Source organism: Vidua macroura, chromosome 4, assembly GCF_024509145.1.
Source record: "Vidua macroura isolate BioBank_ID:100142 chromosome 4, ASM2450914v1, whole genome shotgun sequence".
Taxonomy (NCBI): Eukaryota; Metazoa; Chordata; class Aves; order Passeriformes; family Viduidae; genus Vidua; species Vidua macroura.
This window is the reverse complement of record NC_071574.1, coordinates 12,066,842-12,090,212: the sequence shown is the minus strand read 5'-3', so window position 1 is coordinate 12,090,212 and position 23,371 is coordinate 12,066,842. Positions and strand designations below refer to the sequence as shown.

The following is a 23,371-nucleotide window of genomic DNA, read 5'->3' as shown; positions in this document are numbered from 1 at the left end:
CATTGCTCAGTAGTAACAAAAGCATTACTGAATGATCAACACTGTTCACAGCAGAAATCCAAAAACACAGCCCCTTACCAGCTACTATGAAGAAAATTAACTCTACCTCAACCAAAAGCAGCAGAAAATTTAATTTCTTTTTTAACATTTTAGTTACTTCTAACCATTATTTTAAAACGGAAAATAGCAGCTATAGTTTTAAATCAACAATAGCAACTCAAGTAGTTACTGCAGTTCCTTATTAGCTTGGAAGAAAACAGAGCAGCGACTATTTCCCTAATTGTCCTTAAAGTCATTATTACATATGCAAGTACAATTTGGTACTCTCCAGAGTCTTTCCCTCATTACACTCTGTGATTCACTAAATTACACGATTGTGATTAGTGCGGCAATGGGTGTCCAAGTGGTACCAGGCAACTACAGGGCTCCTTTTGCGGAGGTCAATTTAATTACATTGTGCATGACAGAAACCAGGCCAACTGAGTACTGCCTTTGCCATCAGCAATTGACACCTGAGTGTTAATGAGCTGGTAATTAAGACTTGGCACAGACAGGCACATTTTAGTGTTTGGGACTGGGATTACCATATGCTTCAATGTCTCCGTGCTAAAAGCCTGAAGTTATTAATTTTTTTTTAAATATACGGGATTCTAAAATAAAGGGAAATTATGGCATTTGCAAATAACAAGCAAGAAAACAGTTTTAATCAGGACTGAATGCTGCCTGTCATAATCTTCTGAGAAATCCTCTCCTCCAACTTGTAATCACTTTACCTGCATTTTATTTTTTGTAATACATGTTGTATTGGGTTAGTGTGGCCAGGTTTTGATAGTGGGGTGGAGGGAGGAGGGGACACTACAGATGTGGCTTCTGGAAGCTTCTTCCATGACCAGCAGAGCCAATGCCAGCTGGCTCCAAACAGATGTGCCGCTGGCCAAGGCCAGGCCAATTAGAAATGGTGGTAACACCTCTGTGATAACAGGTTTAAGAAGAAAGGGGAAAAAAATGTTATTGTGCAGTTGTAATTGTGGCCAGAGAAGAGCGGCGTGAAAACATGTGAGAGGAACAACTCTGCAGACACCGAGGTCAGTGCAGAAGGAGGAGCAGGAGATGCTTCAGGCACCAGAGCTGGGTTTCCCCTGCAGGCCATGATGGTGACCATGGTAAGGCAGCTGTGTCCCTGCAGCCCATGGAGGATCACAGGGATGCAGAGATCCACCTGCAGCCTCTGGAGACCCCTGAGGACCCCTGCTAGAGCAGGTTTCTTGGTAGGACTTGTGACCCTGTGGGGGATCCACACTGGAGAAGGCCATGCCTGAAGGACAGTACCGTGGGGAGGAGTGACTCATGTGGCAGCAGTTTGCAGAGAGCTGTTGCTTGTGGGATGGATTCACATTGGAGAAGTTCATGGAGAATTGTCTTCCGTGCGAGAGACCCCATTCTGGAGTACAGGAAGGATTCCTCTCCTTGAGCAGCAACAGAAACAATATGACGATCTGACCTTAAACTCCCTCCTCCTTCTCTCTGCTCAGCTGCAGGGGAGGAGGTAGAGTGGGGAAGGAGGGAGGGGTAATGGGAAGGTGTTTTTAAGATTTTCCTTTTCCTTATGCTGCTCTGATTTAGTTATTAATAAATTCAATTGATATTCCCAATTAGAGTCTGTTTTCCCTGGGACAGTATTTGGTGCGTGATCTCTCCCAGTCCTTGTCTCAAACCATGAACCTTCAGATAGTCTTTCTCCCCTGTCCATTTGCAGAGAGGAGTGATGGGCTGGCTCTGGTGGGTTCCTGACATCGAGCCAGGGTCAGCCCACTACACATATTTACAAATACATACTCACACTGGAACTGCCTATAATCGGAGGCCTGTTTTAAAGTTTGTTTATAAGTAAAGCAGCATTGTTATTAATTTCACTACTGCTGTTTGGCCTAGAAAAAATTAATCAGAGCTGAACCTGTATTGAATAATCTTTGTTACAATTTAGAAATCAATGCAATATCTTTCTCAAAGAACAGAAAAATGAGAATTGATAAACATTAACAGACATGTTTTTTTATTTCTAAGAAGCTATAAATACAAAAATGTTAGTTGTACTGTTCCTGGTTTTGGTTTTTTTTTTTTTTTTTTTTTAACTAATTGCCCTAAGTTTTTATGATATCTTTTCCATTTTTAGAATGAAATCTTGTGTCCCAGTCTCTTCACAACAAAGCTTTATAGAAAAATCATAAATCTCTGCACTTCTAAATATCTGGGATGCAAGTTATTGAATTTCTGGTATCATTCATAATATTGGTTTTAACTTGTTGCGATGCTTTTCTCAGCCAATCATTGATTACCAGGCTCTTCCTAGAACAAAAGAAAGGCTCGGGTTTGCCTGCAATGTTTCACTCAGGGAGGATGGACTGGCTGGCTGCTTTTGCAGAAGGCAGTGTGAGAGACACAAGGCAGTTGTGCTGGAGCTGCCTTCCCACTGCCTTTACTCTCCTTTGCAAACAGCCTCTACAGACTGTCCAAACTTATGAAGAAGAGAGAAGGTGATGAAGGAATGTGATCCTAAGGAGAACTGAAAAGTGACTGGCATGAAGGAGAGTTTGATGACAGTTTGGTAGGGGGTAGGTGGGGAAGGACACTGGAAAATTAGACAGAAAAAAAAGGTATGTGGTAGGAAAACACTTCTGAAACATAATCCCAGAAACATAGTTCCCAAGAAGCATAACCCCAGAAAAGTTAGAGAAAGTTCGAAGGGCAAGCTGTGTGGTAGGTAAGCCACCTCTAGCAAATAATCCCAGAAAGTTGGTACTACCAGAACTCATGGTTATGTTGAAAATATTTCAATTTTAATTGATGATCATGTTCCTCAAGTCCTGTGACCCTTTGCAGCTCAACTTTAAACTTAAAATAATAAATATTCCTAACTATCACAGAGATTTTAAGACGAGTATGTAAACCAAGTAAGGTAAACCAAAAACACTCAAACAACTTGCAGCGTTATTATAAGTTTCATGAGGTTAACTCTGCATGTTCAGTGCAAGGAATATGATGAAAAAAGTGATTTCTGTGATGCAGCATGTATAGCATTTGTGGCTATAATTCCTGTATCTCAATTTTGTTAAATAGTAGTGTGATATGATGCTGTCAGGCCATTCATTATTGGGTTTTACCTGGGACCCTAGCTGAGCACGCAAGCCTGCAGCAAGCTTTAAAGCCATGGTTCCCTTGTAGCAGCTACAATTTCTTTATGTACTCAGACTGACTTAATGCAGTGGCTTAGACAATTTTTGATGACTTTATGCATCCATAGGCTGTTCACATCAGGTGAAAAATATAGTAACTTTACTGAATCTTACTTGTGGGATTAACTCCTGATTTTTTCTTCAATGGAAGAGGTTGGTTTTTTTTTTTAATGCAGCTGAACCCTCTGTAGGACCTACAGCCTTTTATATGCAGATTGCTATAATTATGCTTTGAAATAGCTTTGAATTCCCAGTGGCTTAAAGGAGAATATGAAAGGACAAATGGTAGTCTGAGCTGAAGGAAATAAAAGCTGCACATATGTCCATCTAAAATTAGATGCAGGGATGAGCGGCTCTTTACACAGCCACACCATCTCTTGGCAAGTTATAGAAGGATCTTTGCAGCCACAGAGGACAACTTGGGTGGCACAGGAACATTGCCTGGGGACAGCTTATCAACTTATATTTTCCTTTTTTAATAGCAAAAGGCGAGCAGGTGCAGAGTAAGGCAGGAGAAGGAGACCTCCAGGGAAGCTGCAATCCACCACTAATCCACATGTCCCAGAGTACCACATACACACATTTTTGAGCACTTCCAGGGGTGGTCATTCCACCACTTCCCCGGGCAGACTGTTCAGATGTCTGACCACCATTTCAGTGAAGAACTTTTTCCTAATACCCAATCTAAACCTCTCCTGGAGCAACTGGAGGTCATTTCCTCTTGCCCTATAAGCCCTTGTTAAGGTGGAGGTTTTTTCCTCAATTCATGATAGGCTGAGAGAGATGGAACTTTTCCACATGGAGAAGGAAAGGCTCTGGGGGGACCTTCCAGTACCTAAAGGAACTGCAAGTGATGTGGAGATGGATTTTTAACAAGGGGAAATGGCTTTAAACTGAAAGAGGGTAGATTTAGACTAGCTATTAGAAAGAAATTCTTTATTGTGAGGATGATGAGACACTGGATCAGGTTGCCCAGAGAAGCTGTGGTTGTCCCACCCCTGGAAGTTTCAGCACCAGGCTGGATGGGACTTAGAACAACTTGGTTTAGTGAATTCTTCTGCTGAGGGCTTTTAAAAAACTTAACTTCAAGTGGCTATTTTGAGTAGCACCTAAAGTCTTCAGGCCAGCCCTTGGTTTAATGGGGGTGTGTGTGGGGAGCTGCCCAGCCAGGCAGGGCAGGGTTAATGGCACATCTGGGCAGGGTCAGTGTGGAGGGTGAGGGGAGGGATTTAAAGCAGGAGGAGAAGGAAATGCCTGGTGGGGAGTGAGCTGCAGCCGTGATCAAGTGGGTCTGGCAGAGGTGAGTGAAGTTGGTGGTGGGCCAGGGAGCTTGTGGCTGCAGGCTAAGTTTGGGACAAGGCACAGGGAGATCCCTGGGCAGCTGTGCTGAGCTGTTGTGGGTGAAAGTTTGAGCTCTTTTGTGTTGTGTTGGTGTTCAAAGGCAATGAAAAGTACTTAGAGAGTGGCAATAGGAAATCTGGGCTAATTAGATGACATCTGGGCTAGAGATTCCCCTGCTGAGGAGGCTGGGTCAGCTGTGGCTGGCATGGCCAGAGCATTGTGCTTATGCACTGCAAAGGCTTCCTGTCCTTACACAAGATTAAAACCCCCAAACAACCTCCCAAAATACCACCAAAACTCCACTGAAGTGCCTCAAGAGGGCTGGTGTAGGCTTGGAGAAATGTAGGATGGTATTTTGGAGTGTTACTGTGGATGCATTTCCCTTCAAATCAGTACCAAATATTGAGACTCCACACTGGGGTGCTTTTTTTGGTTGACAAAAGCCAACCTCTGTTCTCTGCTTATTTTTATAATACTAAAAATACTAAAAAATCAAAGCATAATAAATGATGAAATAAAGCTGAGCAGAAAACAACTTCTGTACAGGTACTAGTTTCAGAATCTTTAAGTTCTCTATGCATATTGATAAAAGCTATTTTTTTAAGGGTGAGGCAGTAGGAAATTTGCTTCAGCTAAAGACAGATTGAAGTCTAAGAATTTAAGAAACTTGCTCTGCCATGGTTGAGTGGTGATGGTTGTGTAGAAGCTTTAGAAATATCCCTCTTTTTCATTCAATATCAACAGAAAGCCACTGCCTTGATCTAGCCAGTTTGAAGACTATAATAGAAAGCCTCATTTTCCTCAAGTACTTGAAAATGGATTATCTCAGTTCAGAGGTTATAAAGAAACAATGAGAAGACTGAACATGAGCTAGGATTTAGTTGTGCTATAGCTATATGTATTTAAATGGTACTGACATTGAATTGTTTGTGGTTTAGAATGACTTGGAGATGGAATAGAAAATTGTGGTCATTCTGGATGTTTGAGGATAGTGTAAATACCCTACAGATATTAAGGTTGTTACTCTTTGGTGGATGAACCATTTAGAGCAGCTCCCCAGATTTTTTGTCTACATGTCTGTAAGAGGTAAAAATGTATGTATTATAAATTACACAAATGCCCTACTGTGTTACTATGGACATCATAAAACATACACAAAAATTGGAAGGGAAAAAGATAAGGTAAAGAACAAACAATCCTATTAAAAAAAAATTATTATGTGTACAAAAATATTTTTTCTGGACACCAGTGGGTTGTCTTGCACAGTTCCTGGCCCTCACTTTGGGGGCCACTGACTTAGAGCATCTTTATAGTTGAGCAAGTAAAACAACCAACTCGGTGTGGAAGAAACAAGCAATGGTACAATTTGAAATGCTTTTATGACTGTGCAGTTCATTGTCCTCTTTCTAATATGCTCGTTTCCTTCCCCTCTTTCTCTGTATTCAAATTCTTCACTAGATTATCATCTTTGTGTGGTCATAAATCAAATTCACTGGCAGTGAGAACTGAGTTTTTCTTGGAAATACTCCATGAACCTAGTTCCACCCTTTGCTATGATAATTATCTTGCAACTCTTTCTAGAGTTCTGAAAGGCAAGAAAAGTTTTAATGAAGTTTTTAGATTGCAGCAATAGCTAAAATCTGGGATATTTTAAGTTTTTTGAAGGAATCTTGAGATCAAGACCTATTAATTTCTGGGAAACTGGACACAAGCTGGTGTATTGAAGTTCAGGCATATGTCCTACTTTCATTTTTAGATGCTATTTCTTTTCTCTGCTTCTAGCTGTTCTTCTGCAGTAAAAAAAGCTACAAGAACATCAGTATGAACAATACATTTTCTTCCCTGTAACCAGCAAATTTCTGGCACTGGGAAGAGAGAGGGAGCTTAGTGAGAAGTATGATTTTTCTGGTAAGATCTCACGTCTTGGAATTATTTGGCTTGTCTTTTTCTTTTAGTCAAGGAAATTATTTTTTAAAAAAAGTTTTCCTTGGATTAACACTTTAGAAAATCCTCATGGAAATGAGAAGGAATTAGGTTGTATGTTTTCATTATGAAAGTGAATCCTTGCTCCCAGCAGATGTGTAGTAGTTTCACTTATTCTATCAAATGAAAGATGATTAATTAAAAAGGAATATTTCTGTGTTCAGCAGCTCTCTGGTTCTATAACCTCACAAAACCCAGCTGTTGTGGTCAGGGTGTGCTTTAGAGGGCTGAAATCAAAAGGGAAGACATTGCATGTCCACTCTAACATGGTGTAGGGATCCTTGAGCCTAGCTCAGGTATGTTCAGCATGAAATCCTGCCCTCAGTGAGTTTTCCTCCTTGCTCCCCAAAATAGATGCACACTGGTGCTGTGGTTGCTGTTTTACTTCTGGGACCTGAACTAGTGTTTTTGCAGGGCAGTACACTGTGCTGACTCTTTTTATTGACCTCTTTGACATCTTTCAGCTGATATGCACAAACTGATGCCTACGGCCTGTATGGCTCCTGACAGGTTCTGCTTAGTAGAATAACCACTGGACAGTCTTTATATAGTATGTAGGACTTGTTAAAACCTGGATTCCAGAATGGAATGCCTGATCAGCAGACCTCTCCAGTCAACTGACAGGGAATGCTGACTGAAAAGAGGATACCAGTGTTTATTTTTTTTTGTTTATTCATTACACAGGAAAACAAGGAATAATTTGGACAATTATCATGCAAAGTGGCATTGAGTTCAGGTGGAATTTCAGGGAAGAGGTTTGTTGCTTAGCATTTGGAGTAGTACAGTCAGGGTGCATGACAAATATATTGCTGATCAAGCAAGCTGAATGTAATATTAAATGTATTAAATGTAATATTAAGTCATGGCTGCACAGGGAAGGGAAACTGTATCTGATGTCCTGGGAGCTGCTGCTCTCTTGGATGTATTTTACTTTCTGTGGCAAAGAAAGGGTGGGGGGGGGGGAATTGCTCCTTTCTTGGTGTTCTCAGACTGAGGAAGGCTCTGGAGGACAAAGTGAAGTGGTGAGCTAATGAGAAAGGCAGCAAGTGGGGATTCTGCTTTCAGCAGGGAGCTGCTGGCCGAGCCCAGCTGCAGCAGGGGATACAGACTTCAAAGACCTAAGAGAGGTTTGTCTGATGGCTGCTCAACTTGAGAATGTGCTGAAAGCTGTTGGGCTAGTAGTCAGGACTCTGGGTGTGAGTCAGGAAGGGGTGTGAGTAGAGGGAGAGATGTTTCTTATTCTGATAACTCCCTGTTTATTTATTTATTTTTTTTCTGCTTATGTATTGCCTTGCAAAAGGATATCTGGTTGCATTCTGAGACAATGCTGTTTGAGTCTGTGGGCCTGTTCTCTTGGAAGAGACATAAAAAGATTAGGCAGCTACCCTTCCAAGTTTTGTTGGGCTCAAACCTTGGTATGATCATGGATTTTGTTTCAACCTGGTCTTTTTCTTTTAACGTGGAGAAGAAATCTGATTTGAGGAATGGGAGATTATCTCTTTCAATAGCAAAGATGCTTTCTTGGAAATTTAAGTTACAGATACATAACCATTTACTTTTTGTTATGTAGGTGGCTTTGTGTCTTTTGATGCATAAAAATCTTGTTTTTCTTTATTTAAGAAAAAGATGACTTTTAAATTGCTTACAGATTTCTTTTTTTATTCATAGAGGGTAAGGTCTCTGAACTTTTCTGATGGAAATAACCTCACTTAATTTGAAAGAAATTGCATTTCCTACTGCTGTCTATAAAGCACCTGCTTATTGTTGTTGCATACAATAAAGCTACTTCTTATAAGTATTTTTTGGTGAAAATGCCTTTAATCTTGCTGGGGAGGAAATTATTTTCCCTAGTGCCCACTTCTTGCTTAATATCTGTCTTCCTTCACTACATTTGTGAGCTCAGATGTAGGTAAACAAGCCTGCCATTGGAAGGTTCAAAAAGTGATTTAATGATTGCAGCCCTTTTCCACCCTTTTAATTGCTGAGACTACTTTATATTTATATTTTGGGGATGCCACACTGGTGGCTGTGTGGGCTGGTATGTTGTATCTCACTCACCACTGATTTATTTCTTTGAAAAATCGGTGCTTGAGAACTGACCGTGTAGATATGAAGGTAGGTGTCAAAATTGAAGCTCTTCATTCCTTGCCCTCTTACAGCAAAGTATGAACAGGTGGGCTGGTATGTCTCTCTTGCAGGGTCATGTCTCCAATGGGCTCAGTCCCAGGGTTTGCAGATACTTAATTTTAAAATACATTACGAAGAAATTTTCTGGTGGTGAATAACCTCAAATGCACCTGAGGCTTAAGATGCTGACCTGTAGCACATGGTGTGCTGTTCATCCCTTGAACATCTTCCCATTTCTAACAGATGCTGCAGGATAAATGGGGAAGGGTTGGATTTGGATGACTGAAGTGAAACCCTGGTAATTTTACTGTTAGACTGATTTTTTTTGTAGGCAGAAGAAAGATATAAACTCTCAAGCTATCCCTATCCATTCTGATCTTTTCTTACTGATTTTTAGCTACATTAAACTTAGATCTGAGGTCTGGAATCCCTTTCATCTCTCCTATCCTCATTTGCTTTTGACAAACCATCCTTCCTTTCAGTTTGACTCGTAATACTGGATTATCTTTGACATGAGAGCTGTATCTCTAGTGAGAGGCAAGAGTGGTGAGGCAGGTTCATGCACCCACTGATTCACAAACCAACATTTCACTTGAAATGCAGCTGCATGGATTAACCAGGTACCCTCTGCAGGCTTGCCCAGAAGCAGACCAGGTTGTGGCATGCCTACCACTTGATTAGATGCACCCTTTTCTATATTGGGATCAATCAGCTTTGTTGATTTTGCTGTCTCAGCAGATAAACTGGGCACTTAGGGATTCAGATCCTAGAATCCCTAATAATTATGTAAAAGAATTTGCATCCCTTTACATGTGTCTGTCAGTCCCTAGGACAGTCAGTCCCCTGCCTGCTACTCTGTGGCTGTACCAGACACCCACCAGCATGGTGACCCTGTCAGCCTTTGCCCTGATTCTTACCTGTGGGCAGTCGACCTTATTGTCACTGACCTCGAGTTCTACAGTGTCCAGAGCCTCCCTAATATACAGAGTCAGCCCTCCACCTCGTCTCTCACTCCTGTCTCTTCTGAAGGGCTTGTAGCCATCCAGTGCAGCACTCCATCTTTTCATGGGTTTCATTACATTCCTGATGACAAATTAGAAGATAACACTACTTTTTCTGATACTTTATCAACTGGATTATAATTAATGAAGAGTGGAAGGAACTAGACCTATTGTTGTTCTTGAAAGGAGGAAAAAAGTAAGCTTAATTCCTTGCAGTTTTGACACTAACTAGAGTAGTTAGTAACCCTAGTAACTAGAGTACTTGCAAAGTAGCAAACAGGAAAGAGAAGAAAGCAACAAGAATCACCTGTGCTAATCAATAAGATCATGTGAACATTTAGGATGTTTTTGCACATATAACAATACAATTTCTTAAGGAAAAAAAAAAAAAAAAGTCTTATTCACAGGTCATTCTGAACTCTCTAGTAATCTGAAGAACCTGATCCTGTATAACATTACTTTGTATATTGAATTTGAACTTCAGTCTTTAATTTCCGGTATAACTTTGGATTATATAATTGCTTTGAAATAAGACTTTGCTGAACATGGTTTGAGGTGCATAACTTGTGAGGAGCAAAAGAAGGTGACCATCTCTCAAAAGTATGAAGGACACATAGTGGAGCAAAGAAGGCACTAATGTGCTCAGAACAAATATGTATATATCTGACATTACAGAATTGTTATAGAAGGAGAACTGCTGGGAATTTATTTACATAACCATAAAACACTTCCTATCCCAGAAAATATGCTGGACTGGGAAAAGTTGCAAGCTATTAAATATGACAGAATGAAAATCTAGCTGCTGCTGAAAACAGAAAGTGAAAACACAGAATGGACGGGTGATATTTAATGAACAGTAGCTGTGTACTATTGAACATCAGAAAAGGATCTATATAGCCAGATTAAAGACAGGTGACCTTTTTAGAGTTTAGTTAACCTTTTGGTCACTTTTGAGAGTTATCACTTAGGAAGATAAAGGTCAAGCTGGAGCTTGGTCTTCATATATTATTTTTTCAGTGATGAAAGGTATGCCTCTCTGTTCTGCTTTCTTAGGGAGCTGTAGGAGGAGTTCAGTTTAACAAGAATAGTGTGTGGAATGCTTTTATGTTTTCTTAATCCTTGTCAAAATGATTTTGAAGAGGGAATCCTTTTGTACTAAATGGATGGTCCTTGATCTTTAATCTTTTCAGTATCTTCCTCTTAGTGTAAAAAAAATTGTGAAAGAGATCAATGTTTTAAATAAATTGATGCATTACTTACAAAGAATTTTAAATCTACTTTAAAATCTACTTTTAAATCTACTTTAAAAGAAGAACATTGCACCAACTAATCTTTGGTTCTGGATGGGGAAAAAAGACAAACTACTGTGCTCATGAATTCCAGAATAAACCTCAGCAATTTTATTACAGTAATATACGGATTAATGGGTGTACATACTCCTAACTAGCCAACTGTTTGTGAACATGGCACACTGATTTATAGCTACTCCAAAGAAGTCCATGGCTAGGCCTTTACTAGAAAACCTGTCTAACAGTTGCTGATTCTCTGACAGGTTATTGGTTTGGTGTCATGTGAAGTTTTTTGGTCTTTTTTTTGTTTGCTTTTTTTTTTTTTTTTATCTTGGTTGTTTCTGTTGTAACATTTTTTTTTAATTATTTGCATGCTTAGTCCAGCATTTATGTAAAACTGCAGGCTTGCTTCAGACAGCTGTTTGAGTAGTTTCAGTGTTTAGGTTGCTGATAGAGATGGGCAGAACACTTTCTGAGTTTTGTTAGGCTATTTTCATCTACCCTTTTTTAGCTGGCATAGGATCCAAATGAAGTGAAATTTTGTATCACACAGGAAACAGATGCATATATATCTAGGTATCCAAGTATTTGTCTTGGTGGTTTCTATGGAAGTTGACTAGTTCCCTAGAGAGTGGACTTGATGCACAGGAAAGGGGGACTGTGGGTGAGAGATACTGAAGTTGACAGTTCTCCTTCTGCCTCTCATGAGAGTAGCAGACGGGGACTGACAGTAGTTTTGAACACAAAGACTAAAATGTGTAGAAAATAAAGAACTGTTCCCTAAGTGCAAATAATGAAATATATGACAATGACCAGTTCTTGTTGTTTTTTTTTCCTGAAACTTTAACATTTGCAGTAATCAAATAAGTCTTATGCTAACATTAGTTTTAATGAATGTTTTATGGGAAGTTTGACTTGAATAGGAAAAAATAACTCTTCCACCAACCCTCTTGGACTATTATACAGGCTGTGGAATTCTGTTACACAAGAACTGGCCAAGTCGAAGTGTTTGTAGTCCAGCTTTTAGAACCATTAGGGTTGTAAAAGATCTCCTAGATCATTGAGTCCATCCTTTGATCAAACATCACCTTGTCAACTAAACCATAGCACTAACTGCAACATCCAGCTGTTTCTTGAACACTTCCAGGGATGGTGACTTTACCTTCTGAGAAGCCCACTCCAGTGCTTAACCACCTTTTCCATGAAGAAATTGCTCCTGATGCAGCTTGAGGCCATTTCCTCTTGTCCTGTTTTTTGTTACCAGGGAGAAGAGGCTGACCCCCACTTTACAACAACCTCCTCTCAGGGAGTTGTAGAAAGCAATAAGGTCTCCCCTGAGCCTTCTTTTCTCCAGGTTAAACCACTCATTAAGCTCAGCTGCTCCTCATAGGACTTACCCTCTACACCCTTCACCAGCTCTGTTGCTCTCCCAGGATGGGCTCCAGCAACTCAATTTCTTTCTTCATGTGAGAGCCAATCACTGCCTTGGTTCTGCTGGCAAGACCATTTTTGATGCACAACAGAATGCCATTGGCCTTCTTGGCCACCTGGGCACACCTGGCTCATAATGATGCTTCTGGGGGTACCTAGTTCTTCCCCCTTGCCCTGAGTAAATCTCCTCTTCAGCTTCTTTATGCTATGTGCAATTTTGTAGGTTGCTACTCTCTCTCTCCCCTAGTTTTCAGATAGTAAACTAATCTATTTAATCCTTTTCAAAGAAGATTTTCCCATATCTTTGATTATCCTCACAACATTTTGCATATTTTCTACTTTTTCGATCTTTCTGAAATGGGATTATTAGAAATGTAGGCAGTATGGGTTCATAAATGTCTGTATGGTCTTTAGGAGGAATAGCTTGCTTCTTTTTGGTTTACTCTTCCTCTCCTAATAATCTCAAACCTTCTATTTGTCTGCTTTTGAATAGCGAGTTAAATCCAGTATTTTTTAGTGGTCACTCTCTCCTTAATTTGTTTTTGTGAGGCAGAAATAATTTTTTCCTCTCAATGTACATCTTTGCATTCATCTTCATCTTTATTCATCTGCTTACGGTACTCTCCAACCTGTCACAGTAATCCTCAACTCTTAAACTATAAACTCTATACCCTCTTGTCCTTTCTCTTTGTGCATCATCTTCTTTCTGCCCCATCTTGATCAGTTGAGTGCACTGAACACTGAAGAACCATATATTTTTCAAGGACTAACTTAGCAACTGCTTTGAAAGGGCAATTTACTTTTTTCATTAATAAGTGATCAAAAGATAGGAAATGAAGGGTGGGATCTTCTCTCATCTAATTACAACTCAGTTTCTTTAGGAGCCTTTAATGAGGATTTGTGACAAAAGCTTCTAGGAAGCATGAGTATACTTTATTGACAAGATTAACCCTGTGTTCCATGACCCCTTTGAAGGGCTTCAGCTCAAACTGAGAAGTGCCTTCTTATCCTAAACAAATCAATCTTCTTTCCTTGGTTTGTGTTCATGCCTGCTAATATTCTCTCTTTTTTTAAAAATAAATGTGTTTTCCTTTTTACTTTGCACACAAGGGATGGATTTAAATTTACTGTTCTCATGAAACCAGTTTTAAAGGTTGTTACATGGCAAACAGACACAACTCCTCTTCTGTATGTGCTCTGCAGGTGACAAGTTACAGGATGCAGTTATTCAGCATCGCTGTATTCAGATTCCCTTCGGACCACTTGGATGAACAGCTGAGTGGCTGTCTGTCATTTGTCTTTTATGTACATTTTGTGAATTTGTTCTAAGATGTTTTCTGCTGATAACTGGGTCAGGTGTTCAGATTCAGCTGTGAAATAACAGTGTTGGCAACACAGTGAGAATGTGAGTGAATGGCTCTGAGGGCTGTGCTGCCATGGCCTGGTTGCTGTGGTTAACATAATCTCTTCCTGTGTGTATATTAAAATACAGACAATCTTGTAAAGCTTTGGCTGGATTTAAATGGGGACTGCCACATCCAGAAAATGAATGAGGTTTCCTACACAGGGCAGGGTTTTCTCCTCTTGGCTGCTTGGCTGGACTGTCTCTGGCTGCTCTGACTGTGTGAAGTGATGTGAACCAACAGGGATAGATGTACAGAGTGAACTGGGAGGAGCTGAGAACTTCATGTGCATGCTTGAAGCATATCAATGCACCTTTTGTCCTTTTTGTTTATTTTTGGTTTAATTTTAATCTGATGCCATGGGCTGGCTATCTGCTTGACAGGAATATAAGGGGTGCTTTGATTTAGCTTGCCCCAAAAGGAGCCCAGTGTCCACCTCACTGTGAAAACTGAAGCACAGTAAATATATATGTTTGAAAGCTTTTTAAAGTGTGTTTCCAGTCTGCTGATCCTTAAATGTTGAAGTGCCTGGTGTTCTGATGGATACTGTTTAAGGTCTGCTTCAGTCTTTGGCAGGACAGGACAGATTGACCCTGGGATTAGCTCAGTTGACTAGAGAATGATGCTAATAATACCAAGATTGTGGGTTTGATCCTTGTCTAGGACATTCACTTTAGAGTTAGAGGAGCTTCTGGAACCCTTCCAATTCAGAGTGTTCTATGACTGTGGAGGAGCTGTGAGGAATTTTTTCAATAATTGTTTCTTCATGGATCTTCTCTTCTGGTGTGTGTAAAAGGATGACTCAGACTCTCTGCTTTCCTGTGTTATGGGTGCCCAAAGTGGGGTGAGGTTTTTTTCACAAAGCTGACACTGAAGCTTTGTGAAAAGCACTACAGACCTTACCTAAAGACCAATTGAAACCAGCTTACTGTAAGAGAAACTGTTCATTACAAAGCTGCTATTAACATGGAGTCATCATGGACTTAATATTGAAACTGTCTAGGCTGAAATTAAAAGCAGATTTATCCAAGTGAGAGATGCCATAGTGGACATTTATATTCTTTTTATTTATAAATTGTGTTAAATGGTGTCCTTTTCATTCTATATATTTGATACTGTAGTTTTGGAATATAGTCTGTGTAGGCTTTATTAAGAAGTTTTTTAATGTAGTTCTAAGAGAATCCTTTTACTCCTAGAAAATAAAAAGTAAGAAGAATTCAACTGGTTACATCAGTTCTTTGTTACTTGGCTTTTTTTCTTTGGTTAGAAAAGCAATAAAGTTATGAATTTCTCATAATATTGGAAAGGTCTGGAACAATTTGCGTCAACTGTTTTTCAAAATTAGAAGAGAGGAGATGCACATAAATTACGGACTGTTGTGCCAGACTTCATATTGATGGAAATTAACTTTGACAAGTCTTTAGTTGCACAAAGCAGGACTTACTATGGAAATTTGAACAGACATTTAAATCTATTGCATGTTTTGAAATGCCACTTAATAGTGTTGCTTTAAGTGTTTCAATTGAACAAGAATAGGGTCTGAAAATATCTCTGTTTTGTCCCAATTCCTGCCTTTAGAGGTCTTCATGCTTTCTTAATTCTCTGTTCTGTATTATATGTATTTATTTGATTCCACAGTAAAAATAAAATATTGATAAACATGTCTAGGCCATAAAATGAGATTGACCTCTTCATAACAAGAAGTCCAACACAAAAAGTTATGTAAGTAATTTGATGGTGACTTCTTCTGGAATGGCAATAAAAACAAATGGGGTGCATTCTAAAGAGCTGACATAGAAGATTATATGAACTAAACAGAACAAAAAACCTCCAAAGGAATGCATGCTGATCATTACATATTAAAACCCCGCATAAGTCAATATGTGAAAAGATTTTATAAAATAAAATACTCTGTACTTCATGGCTTGTAGAGATAAATGCAACACTTCAAATAGCAGAAATGCAAGCAGAGTTTTTTTGTGTAAGATTAAAAAAAAAAAGCCTTCTAACATCTAATGGCTAATGGCACCAAGGCCTCCTGGCATAACCAGGACACTGCTGGAACAAGGGGTTGAGTTCCATGTGTTGCTGTTGTTTTCCAAATACACTCAATCTCAGAACAGTACATGTTGTTTCTTGTGCAGTTACTTATAGACCTTTAACTGGATATGTGGATATTTCTTAATTAGCTGATAGGCTATGGCAGGTAAGGAGATTTTATTGGAAAAAAGCAATTTGAGTGCAAAGGATTGACATTGTACTTGTAATAGTACACAGTTTTTTCCATACTTTCATATTACCTTGAAATGGGATTTAAGCACTTCATCAGAAAGGAAGTCTATCTAATTATCTAATTGCATTTCTGTGTCACTAGCTTAAGTCATATGCAAAGGTTCAGAGATAACTTGTTTTAGTAGATATCTGACAGTGCTAGTCTTAACAGATTTTTTTTTTCTATTAATGTTGGTCTGAATCAGGAGTGTCTTTAAATAAAACATCTGCATCTTAATGAATGTTGAGCAGATTTATGCCCTTTATCTATCCTTTGACCTTAATCCTTAAAACTCATCTGGGTGTCTAATACAGAAATTCACATTAAGTCACTTATTCTGTCTTTCCCTTTTCTTTGGAGTTTGAGTGAAATAGGGTAAATAATGTATGATACAATTTTTCCTGTGTAGACAGTTCCTCCCCTCTTCCCCTGACTTTTCGCATCATCATTATCAGTTTAACACTTTATTAATAAAAGACAGTCTAGTCTTTCCAAAAGAGAAGATATTATGGAGAATAATGGAAAAGTAGGGTAATTGAAACAGTTCTTATTACATTTGTTGGAAATTACATTAATTATGTTGGTGTAAGGCCCTCAAAAACTCACTTGACAAGACTCTTAAAAGGGCTTACAGCTCTTCATGTACTCTGTGTTAGACACACAAGAGAAATACCGACTTAAGAAAAACAACAAAAAACTTTACTGGCAAAGTTGAGAAAATCAGAGACTTGACAAAGGTTTAGAGCAGCATTCAATCCACATAAAACACTTCAGGAAGCATTAGCATTAGCCCATTCAGTTCAACTCCATCGTATCCAATTGAGTCACTCAGAATTCTGAGAAGAGGGATTTAGAAGAAGAAAGACAGAAAACATATAGAAAAGAACAAATATAGTGACCAGTCCTGATTCCAGCAGTGTTCAGCTGATAGAAATTCCAAGAGGAAGTAGGGTTAAGACATGTGCTTGCCTTGTGTCCCGGGTTAAGAACCCTTTGGCTTTCCTGAGCCCTTCCCCCCGCTGGGATTTCGGGTCATCTGGCCACTGTGGGGCTGGACTGGGGCTCCAGAGGTGGGTGTGGAGCATTGCCTCTCCTGTGCCAGGGATTGGCAGCCACTGCAGGGCTGGGATACAGGCTCTGGGGCATGTGGAGCATGGCATTGCCTCACCAGAGCAAGACCTTACCTGACCTGCCCCTTTTCCCCATAGGTGTACCCAAAATGTTTTGAGTTGTCAATCTCCTCCAGTCTCTCACAGCTGGACTTGGCAGGAGCAAGGAATAGTTGTTTTCATGAAACTTAGTTTTGAGTAAAATTATTTTTGAATCAAGGCCATCAAATCTATTACTAAGCTTAACCTTTTGAATTGTCACTATTTGCAAACTAGCAGGTGGGATTTAGGTTAAACTGACTTCCATCAAAGAAGTGTCACTGTTTATTAAAATTGCTTGGAAAACAAGATTCCCTAAATGTTTTAATTTATTGCTACAAGGATAAGCTTGCCTCAAACATTTTTCTACATGCTGAGAGATACATGGAATACTGCAAAAGAGATCATCAGCTGCCTTATGACAGCAGTTGTTTCATTATCTGGCTCCTGATTCAAGTCTCCCCATGAAGTACTTCACTCAATGCTATTACATCCTACGGTGTTTGCTCAGTGTCAGATTCTGACTATGAAAGATGTGATTTGCATAAGCAAAACTTAATTTAAAATTCTCCCTTGCACAGGGTCTTGATAAGAGACTTTTCACTTTAAATTCTGACTGCTGTTCCTACCTGAAGGTATTGTAGGCCTAAAGCCTGCCAAGTCCTGATGTGCACAGCTGTGATGACTGGCAAGAGCTCCATGGAAGAGCAAGTGCATAAATAAATTTGTCAGCCTCCATTGCTGGATCCATGTATCTGTGAGGATCTGTCTCGGGAATCCAGGAATGAGCTTCTCATACTTGAAGCTTGCTTTGCCCTTGAAGAGGGGGTGTGCAATGGGAAAGGGAGCTGGTGAATTTAATAGTAGGATTTTTACAGCTCAGCTGGCAGGCACCTCTTCTTGAGCTAGCATAAGTTATATAGAAATTATAAGAGTGATTTGGTGGTTAATTCTAACAGTATTTAGGCCAGTTCTAAACATGTAGACAGCCATTCAGACTTTTCAGACACTACACATTTTTGCAAAAAAAATCTCAAACCCAAGTCCACCCACAAACCCAAAGGCAGACACACAGTGAGGGCTAACTTCTATACCTTGAGTTTTGTCAATGACTTTATAGTTTTCATCCTTGAACAAGAGCAGATGCCAGTAAGTTACTGTCACACTTGTCATTCTTCACACAGTCCCTTACTCCCTATGAAGTGTTGCAGATGCAACAAGGTGGACATGTAACATGGTTTTGCAGGCACTAAATCCAAGTCTGAGATGCAAAAAGTTTATCCAAGGTCAAACACATTCCCTCTTAAATTGTACTTTAGACATTGCTCATCTAAAGCCAGTCCCAGCACTTCTGAAAGTTTAATTCTTTAGTTTTGGAATGGGCAGTCCATGAAGGAGCTGGAAAAGACTTCTTTTAAGATCTTGTTGCATTTTCTTGATCTCTAAGATCATCTTATAAGACAGCAGGATATATCACTGCAGCATGACGCTGCCCCTGAGTTCCCAGGGCCCATTTCTGGGCTATGCCTAGTGTTTGAGTCTGAGATTGCACAGGTTTGGCTCTGTTGTAGATAAAATTTATGGGGGCTTGGGTGTCATGTTTCCCAGACAGATTTCTCTGTGGCAAATTCAAGACTCAAGTATTTTGAATCCATGGGAAAAAGAAGCCATGTGCAACTGAATTAGAATTTGACTGCATAAAACACTTGGATCAAACAAGGGACTTCTTGCACTTCAGGTTCTTGCCGCGATGAGCAGGATTGGATGTTGAGACCATAAATTTCTATAGCTTTCCTTAGTCATTCAAATCCTGATTTGGTTTGCCATGATCTGGGAAGGGTAGAAGGAATATGCCTTGCTTAATTTAAGGACATCAAGAGAAGGGATATGATTTTACCATTTCGGGAAGTATACTTACCAAAGCCTTTCCTGTGTCTCCTTTGTGTCTCCTTTACAGGAGTGCTTATCTGCACTCAGGTCTCCAGAGATGTAGCTTACTTTTTTGCATGCGCATCCCTATTCTTTTTTCCTTTTTTTTTTATTTTAAATGAAAAGAAAATCCAACTTGGCTATTAAAATCCCCCCTTAATCACAATAATATTTTTCTTTTTGACTGCCATAGATAATTCTGTCTGTGGTTGCTAACTGGTGAATCCTGCATGAGTGGTTAACTTCCCACTTCATTCTTGTTGTCAGTCTACTCTCCAAGGCATAATGGAGAAATGTATGTACTTCATTCTAAAGTAAGGAGGTTCATTTTAAATTATCAGTTAGGGTGGCTTCATGTGAGGAAGCTGCAATCTGGAGTGATAATTTTCATTTTTTCACCTCTCTGTAGATAGGCAGCAGGGGAGTGTGTGGGAATTCAGGTTTGGCAGCTGTAAGCTGCAGGAGTAAGATTTACCACAGTTTGCCTCTGAGCACCCTGTTGTGTTATGGGATGACTGCTGGACATGTTGGCACACAGCATCCTTGTTCACCTGAACTGCTGGGGCAACAATCAGCAAACTCCTTTGGCTGTGAGGCACCAAGAACTTGTGTGAATTCAGGCTTGGGCACCAAGAACTCATGTGGCATGAACTCAAAACCTTGAGGGTTTTTAGTGATTGTGTACTGCTGCACATGGAAGTAGGCTTATTTGGTGTAAGAACTTCTCTTCAATAAGATAGCTGTGTCATACAGGTGTTAAAAGTTTTTGTCTCTTTAAAAGCTGTGTTAGGATTTACTGAAACCTGAGTTAATTTTCCATCTGCTTTTGCAGAATCCCAAACAAAACCCATATGAAGCAAGTGAAAAGCCCAGTTAGTGTGTGGGTTTTTCTCATAGCACAATTACAGATATGACCCCAAATGCTTAGAACTGGATAAGTGTGTGGGCAAAAGCTTTTATCTCACCTGGCTTCTCAGTGTATTACCTATGACAGTGATTTATGTCCCCCCTTTCCATTTCTCAGGAGAAATGAGAGGATTGTGGGTGAGTTATTGAGTAAATACAAGAGTTACATTTCTATCAAGATGTGGAGTACAGCAGTACCGTCCCTCCTGCCTGGATCAGTAGTTGGGAAGGCTGTGAGTTGTTTTTATATCAGTTGTTGCAATCTTGCAACACATTATCCATTACTAAAGCAATTGATCTGAAAAAAAAATAGCTGAGGCAGGGTTCTTATGGTTCATTAAGGGCTTAAATATATCTAAACTGGCATCTAATCCAAACTTGTATCTAAGCATGAATGAACACTGGATACAGTCAGGATTTTGGGCACTTGATAATAGTTCCTGACATACACACCCCCATACCACCTGGTATGTGTGCAGGTGGAAAAGAAAGAATTCTGATTGTCTTGCTAACAAGTTACTTTGAAACGAGTTTTATTTTGTGGTTCTCCAAACAGTGATGTGAATAAAAGGAATGAGAAACAAATGCAAATTATTAATTCTGTGCACTAAGTCCATGTTTGATCTCTAATACACCATAAATGCAGAATGCCAAAATATGAAGCAGTAACAGTTATGGGCTCTCTGGTCTTCCAGAATGTTTGTTTGGATGGTATAAAAGAGAACACCTCTCCATATTCTGAATTTTCTAAAGATTTATTTTAAAGTATTTTTGTGGTACTAAACCAGCATAATTCAAATATTTTCAATTTGTGAATTTCTTGCTTTAATAGCACTCTGGGTGGTTTTTATACTCTCAGACTATAGATGAGAGGAAAAAGACCATTGGTTCATTTATTAAGTTTTTTCAACTTTGAGACACCTTGTTGCTGCATGTTACTTTCTTTTCTAACCCTTACACTGAAATTAGGTCTTCTGGTGATGAAAGGCATGGTTAGGTATAAAAAATACTTACAGACTGTTTCTGGCAATATTTTCTCCAGCCTTATTATGCATCATTCAGGTCCTAATCTTATTCATCTGAAACTGCTTCAGGCTCTGAAAGACAAAACCACAATGTTGATTAAACCTAAAATCTGTATACAATTAATTATTGGGTGTTTTCTTTTGCTGGAAATAATTTTGTGCATAGATCTGCTTGGCGAATCTTATACATTTTATTCTTCAATTACTACTTTACCAAGGTAAGTGTCTGCACTGATTACTCAATATTTGCAGTTGGGATTTTAATAATTGAACAAGATTTTAAATAGTAATAACTCTTGAACAAAGAGAACATAACAATGGAAAATACTTCTTTACAGAGCAGGACAGCAGTTTGATGTATGGCATGCTTCCCAAGGGAGTGAAAGTCATGTCAAGGCTTTGGGTAATTTTTTGGGGCTGGTTTGTTTTCTCTTCTATTAAGAGAGTTATGTTAAGGCATATTATAACCAGAGGTAGGTTGTGATATGTTTTCACCTTGCTGAGAGGCAGGCCAAGTGCCATGAATTGCTGCAGCCTGAGTTGCAAAATGCTGCTGTCATATTAGGGGCCCTACATAGAGCCATGTTGTGTATGACTTTTGATCTGGTTGTGTGGAATAGACTGTGAAAAAAGGGAGCTGGGAACAAGTTTTGGTCAGTTGTCCAGTGCATTTATGAGCTAGAGGGTTCTTAGTTGCCAGAGTAGCAAAGCTGTTGTGTGTATTTCATCACAGAGAGGAATTTGAGAACAGCAGAAGTGATTAATCCTTGTGCGTTCTAAATTCTTTCCTGAAGAGGATGGGACTCAGTGTAAATGTCAGGAATCGGATCTGGAGAGAGTTGCACGGATATTGTGACGTGGTATATTGCCCTTCTTTAAACGCAGCCTTGTGTTTAAATAACTGAGATTTCTCAGTGCCTCGAGTCAGGCACCTGCGTGTTTGCTGTGCTGGTAGAGAAGCCTGGCTTTTTACCCCAGCAATTCTGCAGTGCAACCCAGTCCTCTAGACTGCAAGGCAGTAAGTTATGCTGTGGGGAAATACTTCCATGCAAATGAACTCTTGAAGGGGAAGAATTGAGACTTTTTAGTAACTTTTTGTGCATTATAAGATATAACTGTAGCAGCCTGGAGTCATAACTGCAGCAGTTCTTTCACTCAGTAACTGGTTTGTTAAAGCACATACTGGAGCTGTGGCAGTGCTGTGCTCAGCTCTCTTCACCTGAGGCTAGTCAAACCACCACCTCTCAGGAGAATTTTGCCTGTGACTGCTGTGAGGTTCATGCTCTGGAGCTATTGTGCTCCAAATGAAATCTGGATTCCTTTGAGATAGCAGAGATGAGAATGGTTTGAGGCTTCTCCTGGAATGTTATTGGACACATCCTAAAGCACTTCTCAATTGGAGATTGTTTTGTCTGTGGGCTTTTTTAAACTAGGAAGTCCTTTCTTTTTTTTTTTTTTCCACATTATTCTTTGTTTCAATATTTAGAAAGGGAAGAATCTTCAAAAGGAAAGTTTGAGATTCAAATTTGGTATTTTCTCCTTGGTATTTGGCTTGGCTCCTAGCTTGGTACACGTAGCAATCTTTTATTATCAATAACAGTTACAGTTCTATGTAATGGTCCTATAATTAATTACACTACTTCAGCAAATCTTTTTAATTAAACTTGCTCTTCATGTGGAGTAACAAAACAAAAATAAAAGGCCTCTTACTGTGCTGCAGGCTTTCTACTGACTTGTTTGTGTGTTCTTTTGTGGGCAGATCAGAGGCAGCAAACAAAATAATAGTGGAAAGACATGATCTTGAACCAATGTTTGGTTAATAGAATTCCCTTGAGAGGTGGACAAGGCTGTGTGACGTGTTTGATTGCCCAGCAGGGTTCATGAATATGTCTCAGTGGGCAAATGTGTGTTTATTACAATTTTATGTTTGTCTGACAGCAGTTCCAGCTACAAAGAGTAATAGAGTGCCTCTGAGGCTATGGCGTAGTGATGTTCTTCTGGTTTTTAGATATGAGCATTTTTTCTGTCCTGTTTTGAGGGAATTTAGGGCTCCATGATGTGTGGGAGTTACCCTTTGTTTCTATTTCTTTTCAGATTGAATTTTAAATTGAATGTCTGAGGTCAATTTTAAATTGGATGTCTGAAGTCAAAGGCACTTGAAATTGCTCCCTCAATTTAACAGCAACTTTTTTTCAGTAATTCTTCTTACTTGATTTTTTGAGGTATGGTGCAACATAGAAATAACAAAACTGGTTTTAAACATGCTATACTTAAAATAGTTTA

The 23,371-nt window shown here is 39.4% G+C and overlaps 1 long non-coding RNA gene across 1 annotated transcript; it reads right to left on the bottom strand.

The window, feature by feature from the left end:
* Nucleotides 1-20,951: 20,951 nt before the first annotated feature.
* LOC128806806 (uncharacterized) lies at nucleotides 20,952-21,730 on the bottom strand. Its single transcript, XR_008436950.1, has 2 exons — nucleotides 21,584-21,730; nucleotides 20,952-21,160 (listed from the first exon to the last, which is right to left on the bottom strand). It is a non-coding gene; the product is annotated as an uncharacterized LOC128806806 (long non-coding RNA).
* Nucleotides 21,731-23,371: the final 1,641 nt, after the last annotated feature.